Source organism: Haemorhous mexicanus, chromosome Z, assembly GCF_027477595.1.
Source record: "Haemorhous mexicanus isolate bHaeMex1 chromosome Z, bHaeMex1.pri, whole genome shotgun sequence".
In the NCBI taxonomy this organism is placed as follows: Eukaryota; Metazoa; Chordata; class Aves; order Passeriformes; family Fringillidae; genus Haemorhous; species Haemorhous mexicanus.
In genome coordinates, this window is record NC_082381.1 from 84957469 (window position 1) to 84972910 (window position 15442).

At 36.8% G+C, this 15442-nt stretch overlaps 1 long non-coding RNA gene across 1 annotated transcript in view; it reads right to left on the reverse strand.

The window, feature by feature from the left end:
• Positions 1-2371: 2371 nt before the first annotated feature.
• LOC132322273 (uncharacterized) overlaps positions 2372-15442 on the reverse strand; it is a 44778-nt gene continuing 31707 nt past the window's right edge. The window contains exon 3 of the long non-coding RNA XR_009485070.1: positions 2372-5101. This is a non-coding gene — a long non-coding RNA (uncharacterized LOC132322273). The remainder of the gene's footprint in view (positions 5102-15442) is intronic.

Here is a 15442-nt window from a genome sequence, read left to right on the forward strand (position 1 = left end):
CAGAAAATACAGTGAAATTGTCAGGGTTCAAAATCTTTCTAGTTTACATGTATGTATGGGTTTACAGATCTGCAATGACCAAAAAGAAAGCAAAACCAAAACCAAAACAACTAAACTCTATTTTCTTTTCCAATTACTGTTTGGAAAATAAACATCAGGCTAGCAAATAAAATCCAGGAAAATTCTTCTGGAGGTTCCAAATATTTGTTGTTGTTGGTGTTGTATTTATTCAAAAACAAATTATTCTGGTATTAATACTGCAATTTTTTTTGAAAAATATTAAAAATTGAAAGTCCTTATATTTTTTCATGCTAGATTAGCCCTTTGTCAATAACTACAGTAATAATTAAAATCCCTGTAATTCAAATAACTGCTGACACAATTCATTTTTCTTTACCAAAATGAAAAAAAAAGCAGGGTTTTAGCCTGTCAATTTAAAAATGATCTTGATCTTCAGCCATAGCTAAAATTTCACTTACTTCAGAAACCCTGTCCTCCATGAAACTCATCAATGAGTGAGAATGAAATAAATGAGACCTAAATAGGAGATGTGTACATGCTTCTCTAGAGAGTTGGCTTAAAGATATAATTCTTTCTGTTTTGATCTTTTACAAGCGGGTTTATCTGTCTCTTTGTTTTCTTTCTTTACTTCTGGAAATCAAACATGAGTGCCACGTTTGTTCTCGTGTCTTTTTCTTTCCTCATCACCAAAATATAACCAGCAAAACTGTGCACCATCTCATAAAGATCAAAATTCAGTGAATCTTCAGGAAGTTCACCAGGGACTTTGTCTTTCTACTATTTTCACTTAAAAGATACTCTAAAATTTCAGAGGTGAATGGAGGCATACTTCCAGGAGGAAGGTTTTCTACTAACTTCAGTTATGAGAATTCAGTTGAGGTGAACACAAGTACTGGAAGTGTTAGGCAACCTTTGCCAAAGGAGAATAAACTGCACAGTTATGTAATGTGCTGTACAAAGCAAAGGTGGATAACTAACTACAAGTTCTGAGCTACCGTGCCCAGCACAGCTGAGATGCCTTGGAAACCCCACAAATTAGTTACACATACAACATCTGCAGGCAGCAACAGAGATCAAATTAAAAAAAAAAACACCAATAAAACCAGCAAAACCAGCAAAATCAATCAAACAAAAAAATACCAAAATACAAAAAAAATCCCTCAACAAACCAAATTAAAAAACCCAAACATACAAGCAAAAAAATCAAACAAAAATCCCCAAAAAAACCAAAAAAAAAACCCCCAAAACTGGAAAAAAAACCCCACAAACAAACAAACAAAAAATCCAAACCAAACTGAAAAAAAAAAAAAACCTCAACCCCCCAAAACCATAAACCATCCTCTCCTTCAAAACTTGCACTTTGATGTTAAATGGGAGCCAGAGCCAAGACTGTAGAGACTCCCCAATAATATGGTATGACCAATGACATTTATGGTCAGTCAAAAGCCTTATATTCAGCAATTTCGCTGGTCAACAAGGAACAAATGGAGAAAGCAAATCCATGAAATAAGAAAAGGAAAGTCCATTGCCTGACTTAACATTAGCAGGTAGATGCTAGAGCCAATACGTGGATAAAGTAAAATCTTAATTAAATTGAATATATTCTTTAGAGAATGTGTGTAAGCTAGATGTTGAAACTGCCTCCCCCCCTTGCCACTTGAAAAGCACATTTTTGGTATTGAAAGCACGTATCTACTCTTGCTTCAGCTTCTGCTCTCACCTGGGGAAAGAGGGGGAGGAAAGAGGAATACTAAATAATATGATGAAAATAGAACCTACACAGATATTTAGTCCTTATAGGTATGTGAGTGAAAAGGGGAGCTAAATAGAGTGGATGGTTTACAGATGTAAGGAATGTGTTTGCATGGTCTAGGAACCCTCCACAGGACAGAACCAGAAACCCTTTTTATTTTTTTTTTTCTTTTTTTTCTTTTTTTTTTAAAGGTGGAAGATCCCACAGCTGCAAAGGGATTCAGGTCTTAATCGCAGCAGGCACAACGAGTTCATTGCATTTGAGGAAATCTGGAGAATTAGACAGTGGAAACCCAAAAGTTTAAGCACAGGTCAGAGGCTAAAAGGATCCACCTGACATCCCCACTTAGACTTGTGTGGACTCATGACCTGGCATCCAAACCAAGCTTTTAGCTAGCAGCAGAGCCCTTGCCACCTTATGGCAACTCTCTCTTAGATTTACTTGTTTTCTTTTTTATTCACTTTTTCCTTCAGTAAATATTTTACTGAGATCCCAGTCCTCAAAGGCCAAATAAATAAAACCTATTTAAAAGCTATGTAAAAAAAAAAAAAAAAAACAATTGAAAGAAAACATAAGAATGGTGATTAGGCACAGAAACTATCTGTATATACTGTGGTAGCCTAAATTTCATGAGACTTGAGAAGAAATTTTATTTTTTTTGGGGATTTCTTTGTTGTTTTTTAACAAAACAGCAAGGCTTGTAAGGTGGAGACTTACATTTCCTTGTTCTAGCCATGTTGAGGCTCAAAACTGGATTACAGAAAATTGATGATTTTGTAACAATATTTAGAACTGGCTTTTTCTTTAAAAGTAGTCTCATTGTGTCATACAGACTTGATATAAATACATACATTATACATATATGGGTATGTAAGGATACATGCATTTCGCTGTGGTCATAGAAAACATTCTGCTCTGCAAATTGGTATGGAAATTATCCATGAAATACCAGACTGTGAGTGTGGCATGGGAAACATAGGGTGTTTTCTCATTTATTTGCAGACCTCTAGCCCTAGATCAAGTCTCCTCTTCTGCCAGTAAAACACAACTTGGTACACCTGTAATGTTCCAGAAAAATCTACATCTGTCCTCTGAAGTTTCCCCAGGTTTTATTTTGAGACTACTTACAGGGTGGAAAGGGACACTGAGAGCTCAGTGTTTTAGTGGCATTTATGTACTGCAGATAGGATCAATAAAGCTCAAAGTAATGTATTTTTCTAAAAAATATACAATAACTATAATAGAAAAAATCCTGTATGTACAATACATCGGATCTATAGTCTGAAGTGAAGTAGAATCTTACATTTGGAACAGGGAGTTAATCACAAGAATGAGAATATGGAGTATCATGACAGGTAATAATACTGGGTGGATGTCCCAAATTTTAAAAGACAGAATGAAGGATGAGATCACATATCTAATTTTGGCCCTAGCTACTGTCCCTGGGCATCAGCCTGGACAGTGACATTTTATTCTCCTCACATCTCTGCTAGGAATAGAGAAGGAAAAGAGCTATGCACATCTAGATAAAGCCCAGCGGGACCACAGAAGGCTTTTAGAGTCTCCCTGGCATCAGAATGTGCAATCCTAAACCATGGGGGAAATTCATAGAAATTTTTAAATCAATTAACATTGATGTTAAGTTCTGAAGAGATATTGTAAACTGTCCAAAGTAATAAAATCAGCAATGCATGGCATTACTTTCCTCTATGAAGAGCTTGAATAAATAAGACATTTATAAAAATGAGCAGAAAATATGAAATGAATATCCCAAGAACCATGAAAAAATATAAGCTAAAAGAGAAATTTAATTTTCCTCTGACTTTCTGAGAGAGAATGCAGTTGTGGATTTTATACATAATTTATAAGGGAAATTGGCCAGTTCACTCAGGTATACACCATATCAACTTTTAGGAAAGATGAAGCAAGCTGTCTTCTTTTAATTGAAATCAAATATAGTCACAGAAGAAAATTACTTCTGCCCATCGAAGAATATGGTGCTGTCACATGGCCAACAGCATTTACAGTGTACATGGGGCTTTCTTCTACAAAGTAAACTTCTGTCTCAGTTCTTGAGCAGCCACAAAATGTGTGTGGATTGGCAGCTTCCCCCATCCCCGAGCCCGTACTCCCTTACCACTCTCAGTACAAACCCTCATATTTGAGAGCAAGGTAAAACTATGTCCTACATACTGTTTGCATCTCTAAGAACACAGGAATTGACATAATAGATCAAACTAGTGATCCATTTAGTTTAATATCCTTCCTCTGAATAAGGTGCAGAATGCTCCAGAGAAAGTTGTAAGAAACCTTTAGTGGGCAATAACAGAATGACATGTCACAGGGAAAATTTGGTGGGGACCTCCAAAACCACTGAATGCAATTTCCTGCTGCATCAGGCACCACATCCTGAAATGCTCTTCCAAAATATATGAAACTCAGTTTTAGCTTGTTAAATAAGATAAAATCTTTCACCTCTCCAGGACTGTTTGTAATTATTAGGAAACATGACCACCACTCCCAGGTTCTCTTATTGACTCTGTCCCTGTTTTTTTGTCTATGTTTCTGACATATTTTCTTTAGTGGGCTGCTCAAATTCTCAGTGATTCATTTCCCCAATCTGTAATTAAGCCTCCTTATTTCACTGAAAGAGGTTTCTGATGATTACAGACATCCTCAATAAAAAAGAGCTTGTGCAGGTCTAAGTGGTTATTTTGACAATAAAAGTAAAGACACGAACACAGTAAACTTTAAATTACCCTGCATTGCACAGGGTGAAAATATTCTGGTGATGCAAAAACACTGGTCATGCAGGTGTCACTGTTAGTGGACAAGGGAAGATTCAGCTGCTTCTCCAAGAGGATTGCCTGGATTTTGACCTGCAGGCTAGCAGTGCCTGTTCTTTAGCCAAATGGGAAGAGCTGTGATTCTTGTGAGCCCTCCAGGGCAGCTTGGCAAGCTGGCCAAGTCATTCTGACTCTTGAACTTGGCTCTCTTGACCCATACTCGGGTGTTCAAGAATGGTTTGAATGGAGCTCTGAGAAACCCAGTTTAGAGAAAAGTGTCCCTGTCCATGGCAGGGGAATGGAACCAGATTAACTTTCAGGTCCCTTCCAAACCAGGGCATTCTGTAACTGTGATTCTGAGAAGGACCAAGCAGACCAGCAATCCCCACTTCTGGGACATGTAGACATGTAGACAGCAGGACACATTAACCCGAGCCTGAAGAGAGCCTCTGGTTGTCACCAGCCAGCCATTCTGAGCACAGGAATTTACCACTGACCTTCCAAGTCTTGCCATGATCTTCTATGGCTCTTCAGGTGCAACCTGAAATGTAAAACAGCAGGTAAATAAACACATGACTAAATCCTGAACTTCACAGCAACCTAGGGAAAAAGATCAGATAACACACTTCTACGCAAGCTAAACAAGAGCTATTCAGTAGTTTTTTAATCCCTTTATTAAAAGGCTTAGGATTTGGCTGTTCCTTAGCTCAAGTAAAATGAGTTTTTACTACTGATGCAGTAAAATCTATGCTGAATACCTAGTATGTCCTGAAAGAATAAATGGAAGGGCATACAAGGGTCAAGGCAAATATATATTGTTGCATGTTGATAAACAAAATTAACTTATTCCTTGTTCAGGAAATAAACATGTCATGAAGTCCTTTTTTGCATATTTTCTCTGCAGATGTAATCTAGATATGTTAGCGTTCATGAACACATAATCACAAAAAATTATTATATGCAGGTGCTTTTATTGAAGAGCTCTGGATGTCAGGGGTACAAACCCAAATCTGACTCCGACATGGGTTTGGGGTGAACATGTTTTTATATTCTACCGTTATATAACTTTCATGTTAATTATTAAACTTTTATTGTTATATTGTATACATAGATCTCAGCCAAGCATAGCCCCCTTAGATTTTCCAACATAGTTTCTCATGATTCTTCTTATGATTATACAATAATTATATTTAATTACTAAACAATCATCACATCTAACAATTATACCATTTATCATACTACTTACGCAAGTGCAACGCAAAGCTTTACATTTCAGAGTCTATCTTAACATTTTCCAGAGCCCCGCTATCAGATGGACATAGCAGCAGCATAACCACAGGTTTGTGTAAAGCAAAAGCTGTCAGAAGTCTTTTATTCTATTCCTAGAAACCTTCCCAAAATCAGAGCTGAATCCTACAGTATATTTCCTAATGCTTTGCCAATTTGTCTAGAAATATTTCAGTAAAATGTTGTTCCACTAAAGTACCTAAATTTTCTCTATCACTTTAAAATATCCACTAAGTATTCAAAATTTTGTGTTTTTCTGAGGATGGATATATCCTTGTATATATTCATATGAGGAGAAAAACAGGTATACGGAAAAACACACAGATATCTAGGAAGTTAATCTTTTGAAAAAAAAAAAAATTAGTTTTGTAGTGTTTGGAGAGTGAGAAAAACAACAGTCCTAGAGTCACACCCTTACATGGAAAATATTGAAGTGCAAATATCTGGGAGACAGCTGAGGAGTGTGGGCAGAAGCGGTGAGAAAATTTTGCAGAAGAAAAATAAGGATTCATGCAGAAAGTCTGGGAAATAATTAAAAAGAGCAGGCAAGGATAAATGCTAGCACAGAAGCAGAAAGGAAGATAAGTTCTTTAGCTAAAAGGGGGAAATATATCAGCACAGACAGAAAATAATTTTCAGCCAGTAAGGTAAGAGAGAGAAGCAGCAGAGTTTCAAGATGAGTTTAATGCTTGTAGGGGAATGCAGTTAGAGTAGAAACAGATTCTGAGAGAAAGCTGCTGGCTGGGCAGGGGTTTTGTTGGTTGAGATAAGAATTAGATTAAGTGGGAGGCATCAGCATCTAGAAGCAGCAGACAGATTGCTGTAGAAACCAAGGACCATTGCTACCTTTTCCCAGCACTTCAGTCACATCTAAAATCAATTATCAATATTAATAGGACTCTTTCCACTGACTTCAGAGTGCTTTTGAGCAGGCTTTGACAGAGGAGTACAGATCTGCAGTGCCATTAAAGAGACCTGAAAAAAGGATCAAGTTTTCTTACCCTAGTCCTGCCTCTCAGACCTCATTTGTAATCTGATCAATACCCCTTTCTAAGTTCTTTTGTAAAAGGATCAATTTCTATTCTTGTTTCTGAGGATGGATAACTCTAACTAGTATTTTGTACTACCCCATGAACATCCAGTAAAGAGTAACTCTGGTGAAGTGACATGGTCCAGAGAACATTGTTCTTTATCAGTTCTGTTATTTGATGAACAATTTTATTAATGAGATCCAGATGACTCTTTCATAGAATGAAACAATTTTGCCCATTATTAGGAGAGCATAGGGAAAAGGGCAAGGAAAGGAGTTCAAAGGAATAACTATTTGTTGTTGTTGTTGTTCTGTTTGCTTGTTTTTTAACAAAAGCTTTACTTAGCCCTGTAAATCAGGCGGCTGTAGACTTTAGAGAAAGAGCTGATATATAATCAGTGAAAGTTTTCCTCCAGAGAATTGCACTTAGCAATTAAATAAAAACTGGTATGTAAAAGTCAGCGAGGCATGGGATGAATCCACTGACCTGTTTTTTGGGTCTAAAAGGGGTTGAAATGGCCCTATATGCCTCTTGGGTCATATCTCAAGATTGTCAATGATGTGTCTTCCACCCCAGACTTCCACTGCAACACTTCTAAACATTAATTTCAGGCATTGAACTAAGCCTTTGATGACTACAGGAGATAATTCGCTGTTCACAACAACATTTTTGTCAGAAAAGTCTTTTCTCACCTGGTTTTAGACATCAGTGTGCCAAAATGCAGAGTTTCACCCAACACATAAACCACAATGGTGGTTAAGTTCAGGTCTCCACGTTCTTACTTTATGTGTTCTCTGACAGCGACTAACCAAAATAAAGTGAGAAAAAGGAGGAGCTTGGGTTATTACAGAAGGACAGCTTAAGCAACATAACAACAGCTCTGGGATGCTGCACAGATTCTGAGGAAATTAAGACAGAAGAAGGATTAGGCACATAGCAGAAGAGACAACCTTCCCTTTTAGGCCAAGATAAAGGGACAGAGAATAGAAGACTCTTTCCAGAATTGTTCCTCTTGCTATCTTTTTCTTTTTTCTTTTTCCTTTTTTCTTTTTTTCTCTTTTCTTTTCTTTTCTTTTCTTTTCTTTTCTTTTCTTTTCTTTTCTTTTTTTTCTTTTCTTTTCTTTTCTTTTCTTTTCTTTTCTTTTCTTTTCTTTTCTTTTCTTTTCTTTTCTTTTCTTTTCTTTTCTTTTCTTTTCTTTTCTTTTCTTTTTTTTCTTTTCCTCTTTTCTTTTCTCCTCATTGGCATTTGTAGCACACCAGCATTCCCTAAAATCATGAATGTGGTGTTTACCCCTTCTTCTAAATCATTAATGAGACTGCCAAATGAGAATGCACCAAACACAAATCCCTTTTATAAACACTTTCCCCTTGGCTTGCTGCATTGTTATTTATTACCAAAGCTTGTTTATATACCTAGGGCACTTTTTACTCCATCTGACAGAATTGAAATTCAAGTCACTTTGGATTAATTTTTTTAATTAGCTAATTTTATAATTTATTTTTAAAAGTCAAGGCATTCTGGAAGTCTGTGTTTTGGGTTTTTTTCTTGCTTTCTATTGTTTCTTTTTTTCCCTTGTTTTCGTGGGGGGTTTTTTTGTCTTTCTTACCTGCTCTTTTCTTCTGCCTGTAAGCCAACAGAGGAGAGCATACATATTATTGATAATGATATGCTATTCAAATGCACAAAATGATTTTCAGATGCTGTCTCTGACACGATGCATTTGCACAGTGAAATTAGTGAGATAATTGCAACAGTTGCCCTTCACTATGGATGACTGTACTTACCAATTGTGTTATTAAACTAATGACTTTGCAGGTATTTAGGATCCATCTGCTTCTGCCAAATATAAAAATTATTCTAAATATTAAAAACTATAAGAGGGGAGAAATCTAAAAGAAGACAGGACACTGAATAGATAAGTAAGGACTAGACAGATGCTCATGTACTTAAATTATATTGTGCAATGGAATATTTGGCTGCAAAACACTGCATGCCATAAAACCTGTTCTATATTTTCATGTTTGTTTTATGACATTTTGGGCTGGTTCTTGATACTTGATAGCTTTGGGTCACTAAGAGTCTCACCAGCATGGGATAGTGGGAGGCAAGTTCTGATGAAAGATTTCACAGTCTTAGCTAACAACTAGGTTATATCTGAAGTGGATGCCCTCACAACTCTGTTTGGGACTATTTTTTCTGCTGTAAATCATGGAATAAACTGTGGAGAAGAAGATTAAGCCTAAAATTAAATATCTGATCCAGAGGTGATTTTCTCTCAGTTTATCTCTCTTCTTTCTTTCTTTTCCTTGCATACTCACAAATTCAGCCCTTCCTGGTTTTCAATAACACTAGTCCAGACATAGAAAATAAATACCTAAAGGACTGCAATTAAGGATTGCAGCTCTGCTCCTAATGCTGCCTTATAAAAAAACAAAAACAAAACAAAAAAAGAAAAGCATCAAAACCAAAACAAAAACAAAAGCAAAAACCAACCAAAAAAACCTCTTTATTTTTGAGAAAGTAATCCACTAAAGAGAGAACCATAGAATTGTTTGGGCTGGAAGGGACCTGACAGATCATTGGAATCAGATAGTTCCAATCCCCCTGCCATGGAAGGAACACTGCCTACTAGTCCAGGTTGCTCAAAGCCCTGGATACTAAAATGATTTTCCAAAAGCCCCAAGAGGCGAGCAGCAGAACTCAAAACCCAGCCCAGAAATTTACTGCTGTGCATTTTGGCAGTAGTACTACTTCCACAATCTCTATTTCAGATTTCACCAGTGAGGGATGTTTCTGAGTGAATGGTGCTCTTTCCCAAACATTTTTCAGCATAGCACTTTATGACCTCCTATACTGTGATTTCCTGGAAAAAAACCAAAAACAAGCTTCCACACCAACCCGCACCCCAAGGTTTTTTTAATAAACTGCTAACAAATCCCTGTAGATCTCTAAATATCTCATTGTCAGAAATGCAATAAATTTCTCCACAAAAATGGTAACACTTTGAATTACTGACTGTCTAGATTCTTCTTATCTACCAGTAAAAATGATAAAATAATCAATATTTTTCATTTTCAAGGAGTCTTAGCAATAAAGAGATAACACTTTGCTCCACTTTTTTTTTTTTTTTTCCTTTGGCAGGGGGGTGGAAACTGGTTGGCCTCATAACAATTGCCACCAAGAGCTATCTGCCCAGGTGTAAATATCTGTTTACTTTGCTGCTCTTTCACTGCACCTCACGTCATGTAGAACATGGTTGGACATCACCAAGGTAGACTTGCTTGAAACTCTTGGTTTCGCCACAAAATCCAATTTTAGGACCTTAAAAGTTTTCAAAAACCTAAATTATTCAAGTGAAGTAATGACTTTGGCTCTTCTGTCCCTACTTCTGTCAAATAATATCAAAAGTAAATTCTTTTGAGCCTTACATGAGATTTCTGGCAACAATCTCACTCAGTATAATTGAATGTAGGTCAAGGTGGCTAAACACTGGGAGAGCGTTTAGCTGTCTGCATGCTCACCCAAAGAAACTTCCAACCTCTTTTTGTCTCTGGGACATTCACCAGTGACAGAAGATCTGCAGGACACCAATGCCCTTCAGGAGAGGCACCAAGAGCCTGGGGGAAGCAGGGGCTGATCAGCTCAGAATGTCATGAGTCAATGACACTTGGATCAAAGACTTGTATCTTCCAACCATCCATGGACACAGGAGCATGTTTGAGTCACAAAAATGGAGGGAGCTTGATCTAGAGCTAAATATCTGCTTGAAACAATCCTTAGCAGCATTAGAAACCATTAAGCTTGCTAAATATCAAACTCCACATTTTAGAAGGGGTGACCCAAGTTCACTGTAAGTCTACAGCAAAAGTACTCAATAGAATTTTGGAAACCTGACTCCTTCTCTTGAGCATTTTCAGCAGCCAGTGTTCAACATGGCAAAACCTCAGAGCTCTGTCACTCTAAGAGGTAGCTGGGTATTGGGCAGAAGTGTCTTCAATTGATATGTTCTGGCTGTACTCCAAAATCAGTACTCATCTGAGTTCAACCTAAAAGGTGAATGAAGGCTGAAGCAATTGGTCAAGGTTCTTCTTTTACCTCAGAGTTTAGCACCCATGTATGAATACATGTTTTCACACTCTGGGTATGTTTTTGACATTATTATCATGTGTTTCAAGGTTTTGCCCGGACATCAGTTAATTTTACTTTAACAAGTGATCTAGGAGTCTCTGTTCCCCAACCTACATATCTCACACTGAGCAGTTCAAAAAAACTTGATGAAGAAAAATGCTGATGTGATAAAAGAAAAGAAAAAAGAGGAAGAAAGGGAGAAAGGGAGAAAGGGAGAAAGAGAGAAAAGAAAGAAAGAAAGAAAGAAAGAAAGAAAGAAAGAAAGAAAGAAAGAAAGAAAGAAAGAAAGAAAGAAAGAAAGAGAAAGAAATAAAGATCCACAATGAAAAAATAGGTCAAGTCTGAGAAGTCTGTACATCAAAAATCATAGATTTTTTTGGTGTGAAGATGCTTACTTGATATATACAGAACATTAAAGTTCTTTATTCCATAACAAGTAGCACAGGGATTTAATAATGTGCAAGAATCTAAGGTTAAATCTTTAACATTCAAGCAACCATTACGATTATCAGCTTATTTCAGGTCATAATCAGTGTTTCTGGTGGATGGGTTGTTGGTTTGGCTTGTTTTGGTTTTAATTCTGATTAACTTTCCCAAATGAGTCTGATTTCACTTCTATACATAAATGCAACCACGGTTTGAGATTATGTCTTCACATTGTTACTTCCTGCTGTCATTTAAACTGGCCCTGACTTTTCTGCTGAAATATAATGGAAATGTAAAAAAAACCTAAAAAAACCACAAAGAGTCTTCATTAATTCCATCTGCAGAGGGATTTTTCCAAGTGTGTTTTGGAAATGTATATCCAGTGATTCTATTCAACCCCAGATAAAACAGAACAGTATCTATTGTCATTCTTTTTGCCATCCATCAGTGAGAAAGCTCAGTCACAGATAAGTGTTTACAAGTCACTTCACCTGAGCATCATCTCTGTATACCATTCATGACAGCCAAAAACATGTGCCTCCATGACAGCAGAGATATTTGATGTGGACCATGAAGCTAACCCACCCCTAGGGCTGTATCCTTGGCTATGACAGACCCAGTTTGCAAGCTGAATATCTGTCATTCTTCTGCATTTCTGATTCTCTGTTTTGTGTATCTTTTTGTCCTTGTTTTCCCCTTGGGAAGACAGGACAAAATTCAGTGTCAGTCAATCACTGAGCAATCTCTTGTCCTAACAGAACAATTTTGAGTGTATTCAGTGTCACTTGAAGCTCTGGACATTTATTGTTGGTGCTTCAGTGGCTTGTAGGCACTGGCCAGGTGGAAAACACATATTTAAGGGACCAAGGTCAAATCTCTGCGTGGCAGTGTAAAAAGTACTTTGCTTTTTAGGTTGTTACAGAATTTGTTTGCAGTTAATTGACCAAATCAAAAATCCTCTTCTAATCCCAATGCCTCTTCCAAATTGTTGTTCTTCATGGATTTCTGCTTCAACTTTAGTCTACTATAAAGCATCCAGGTATGAAATACTGGGCTGAAAATCCAGAAGGGGATTTTTGGCTTGGTACAGCTAGAGTTTGAGGATGGATACTGTGCATCCAGTAACAAAAGCAAAACAATGGCATGCCTTTATTCTTTAGTACTACATAGCAGCTGGTTGTAATATCTAGCTAGTGTTCATCTTCATTCTGACCCACACAAATCCAATTCTGTACAGAGAGAACAGAAATAAAAATTAGATTTTGTGATTCTGATTCTTAAAAACAAAAAAAAGTCCAAAAAAATAAATACATTACTATATTTCATTATATCTTTTCAAACTAATGTGGTTATTGAACTGTCATAAGTACAAGTTGGCTTCTGTGGTAACTGATATAGATTACTGGGACTCATTGAATTAATCCCTAATTTTCATTGGTAAAACTCTATTGGGCAAACATGGTTTATATGATATAGATGAAGATATTCTGAGCCACGTATCAGCCACTTGGACCATTAGAAAATAGATCAATTTTGTGATTAGTAAATGACTGATGTTTCATTCAAAATTGTAAGATGATTAGTGAAATAATTTTTCCTTAAAAAATAAAAAAAAAACATATATAGTTGGATATTACATACCAGCACTTAGAGGAAGGTGTAGCTAGATTTTGCTGGTTCTTGTTGTCAGCAAGAGTCAGGATCCACCTCTGACCTTCTGTCAGTGCTCTGAGCTGACTCAAATGCTTGTAATTCTTACAGTAAAAGTGACATCTATTAAAAATGAAGAAATAATGTTTACTAAAATTATCTTATTTTTCCAATCATCTCTACTGCCTCCTTCTTCTCCTTTTCCTTCTCCTTCTTTCTCTTTTTCTTCTTCTTGCTCTTCCTCTTCTCCCTCTTCACCTTCTTCTTCTTTCCTGCCACATTTCTTTATTTATAAGGCAAGGAGAATAGTTGACTGTTGAAACCTGGGATAGCCAGGATTTAAGCAGAAAACTTGCTTGGAAACAGTGTGCTAAATAGCTCTATCAAAATGATTCAGTGCTCGTACTGAGATACAAACACTTTGCAGTCAAATGTCAAGTCAATCTGAATATGCCCCGGCAAATCTACCAAAGAATAGTCTTATCTGGAGAGCCCTGAGGTTAATGTGATGCTTACACTGGGTTTTAGAGGAGAGTGAGTAACAGCCTGGGATTTGACCTGAATTTAGTCTTTACAACTATGAGAATTTTAAGAGCTTTTAAAAGGCAGAACATTATGAGACTATTGACAAATGTGTCTGATCTGAAAGGGATTTTAAGAACTTATTTAAAAGGAGGATATTGCCTTCTTAACAGTTGGACAAAGCTGAAGAGACTTTGCAACACTGCTATCCCAATAACAGATTTATTTGTTTGCATTCATCCCCAGGTAGAAACCTACAGCAAAAGGATGTGGACTTTCAATTCCCCCACTTTCCCTAAGAGTCTGAATGGTGGTTTATAAAAAGAATCATAAGGTGACAGAGTGAACATTTCATATATAACTTTAGAGCTTACCTAAAATCCTTTCAATCTGCCTATGTAGGGAGCTACACCAATCTGAAAACCTGCGTACCTATTTTAATGATATATATTCTGAGCAGAAAAGCCATATGCCACCTTTTTGTCCTGAGCAATGAAACCTAATGAGGAGAAATTCAAGCCATTGCGGAAGATTAGAAAGGGGTAAAAATTCTCAGATGCTCTGGATGAAAATCTGTAAAGTTAGCTGCAAATATCATTACATAGCCCCTGACCGTTATTTTTAATCTCTCCTTGACAAGGAAAAGCTTGCTGGGAGTTGGGACTTGTTATCTTCGTTTTATGGGCTGCTGCTCTTGGAATAACAGCGCTGATAGAGTGCTGGGGGTGAGTCAGTTGGGAAGGAGAAGTGGACAACAGAGCCACTCAGCACACGGAGTGTGAGGACAAGAGAGAAAAAAGCTATTAATGTTTGTGGCAAAGAATAGCAGTTCCTTCATCAGTGGAAAGAGTCATCATGAAATAAAAAGTCACATAAATAATTTCTTCCCTTATTTACTTGTTCATTTTGATGTTGATCTATTTCAGAGTGAGCTTATCTTTATTTAAAACCACTTAGATAAGAAATTAGAAGTTTTGAGACACATTTCCAGGGAAGGTTTGGAGGCATGCTCTGTTTTTTTTTCTTTAAAATATATTAACATGTTTGCTATGAATACTGATCTTTGAATATCTCAGTTTTGATATCATTACCCATGATAGCTCCAGCTACCTGCTCCTCCCTTCCCCACATCAGAAAAGGGAAGGCAGTGCAGACAAAAAAGAAGGACAATAGAGATAATCTGTCTTTTAATTGCATCATGCCTCAGCTGGCATATTGAGGGCATTTAGAGATCCAGGAAAATGGAGTGGGGATGAGAGCTCCCACTCACACTTCCGTCTAGTGAGGACCAAAATATTTGACTATTAATAATACGTTTATTAGTAATAATATTAGTAATACACTTTACTGACCTGTTAAAACCAGCAGAGCCCTCCAAATTGTATGTAACACAATTTTGTGCAAATCACATGCAATATAAAAGTCATTCATGTTCCCTTCCTTCAGTTTATGCGGTGTTTAAATGACAACCCTTGCACAAGCAATACTTTATATGCCACTCATTTCCCTGAGTTTTGGAATAAAGCCTACTTTCTGCTATCTACTCGTTGACATTAATGGTAAAACTTCCACCAGTCTTAAAAAGCTAAAATTGTTAGAAGATGAAGGAAGATAAAAAACATTTCTGTGTGGAGAACTCCAGTGCTACAGCTTCACGTAAGGTTTCAGTTTACTCTCCTCATTGTCTTCTTTCACAGAAGTGGGGTATATATTTATTTATTTGTTTCACTGGAAACAAGCTAATTAGATCAGCTAATCTATGTAAAGAACAAGCAGAAGTTTTGTTGGGAAGTAGGCATGTGGGGTGAGCATTAAATTCCTGAACTTTACCTCACAG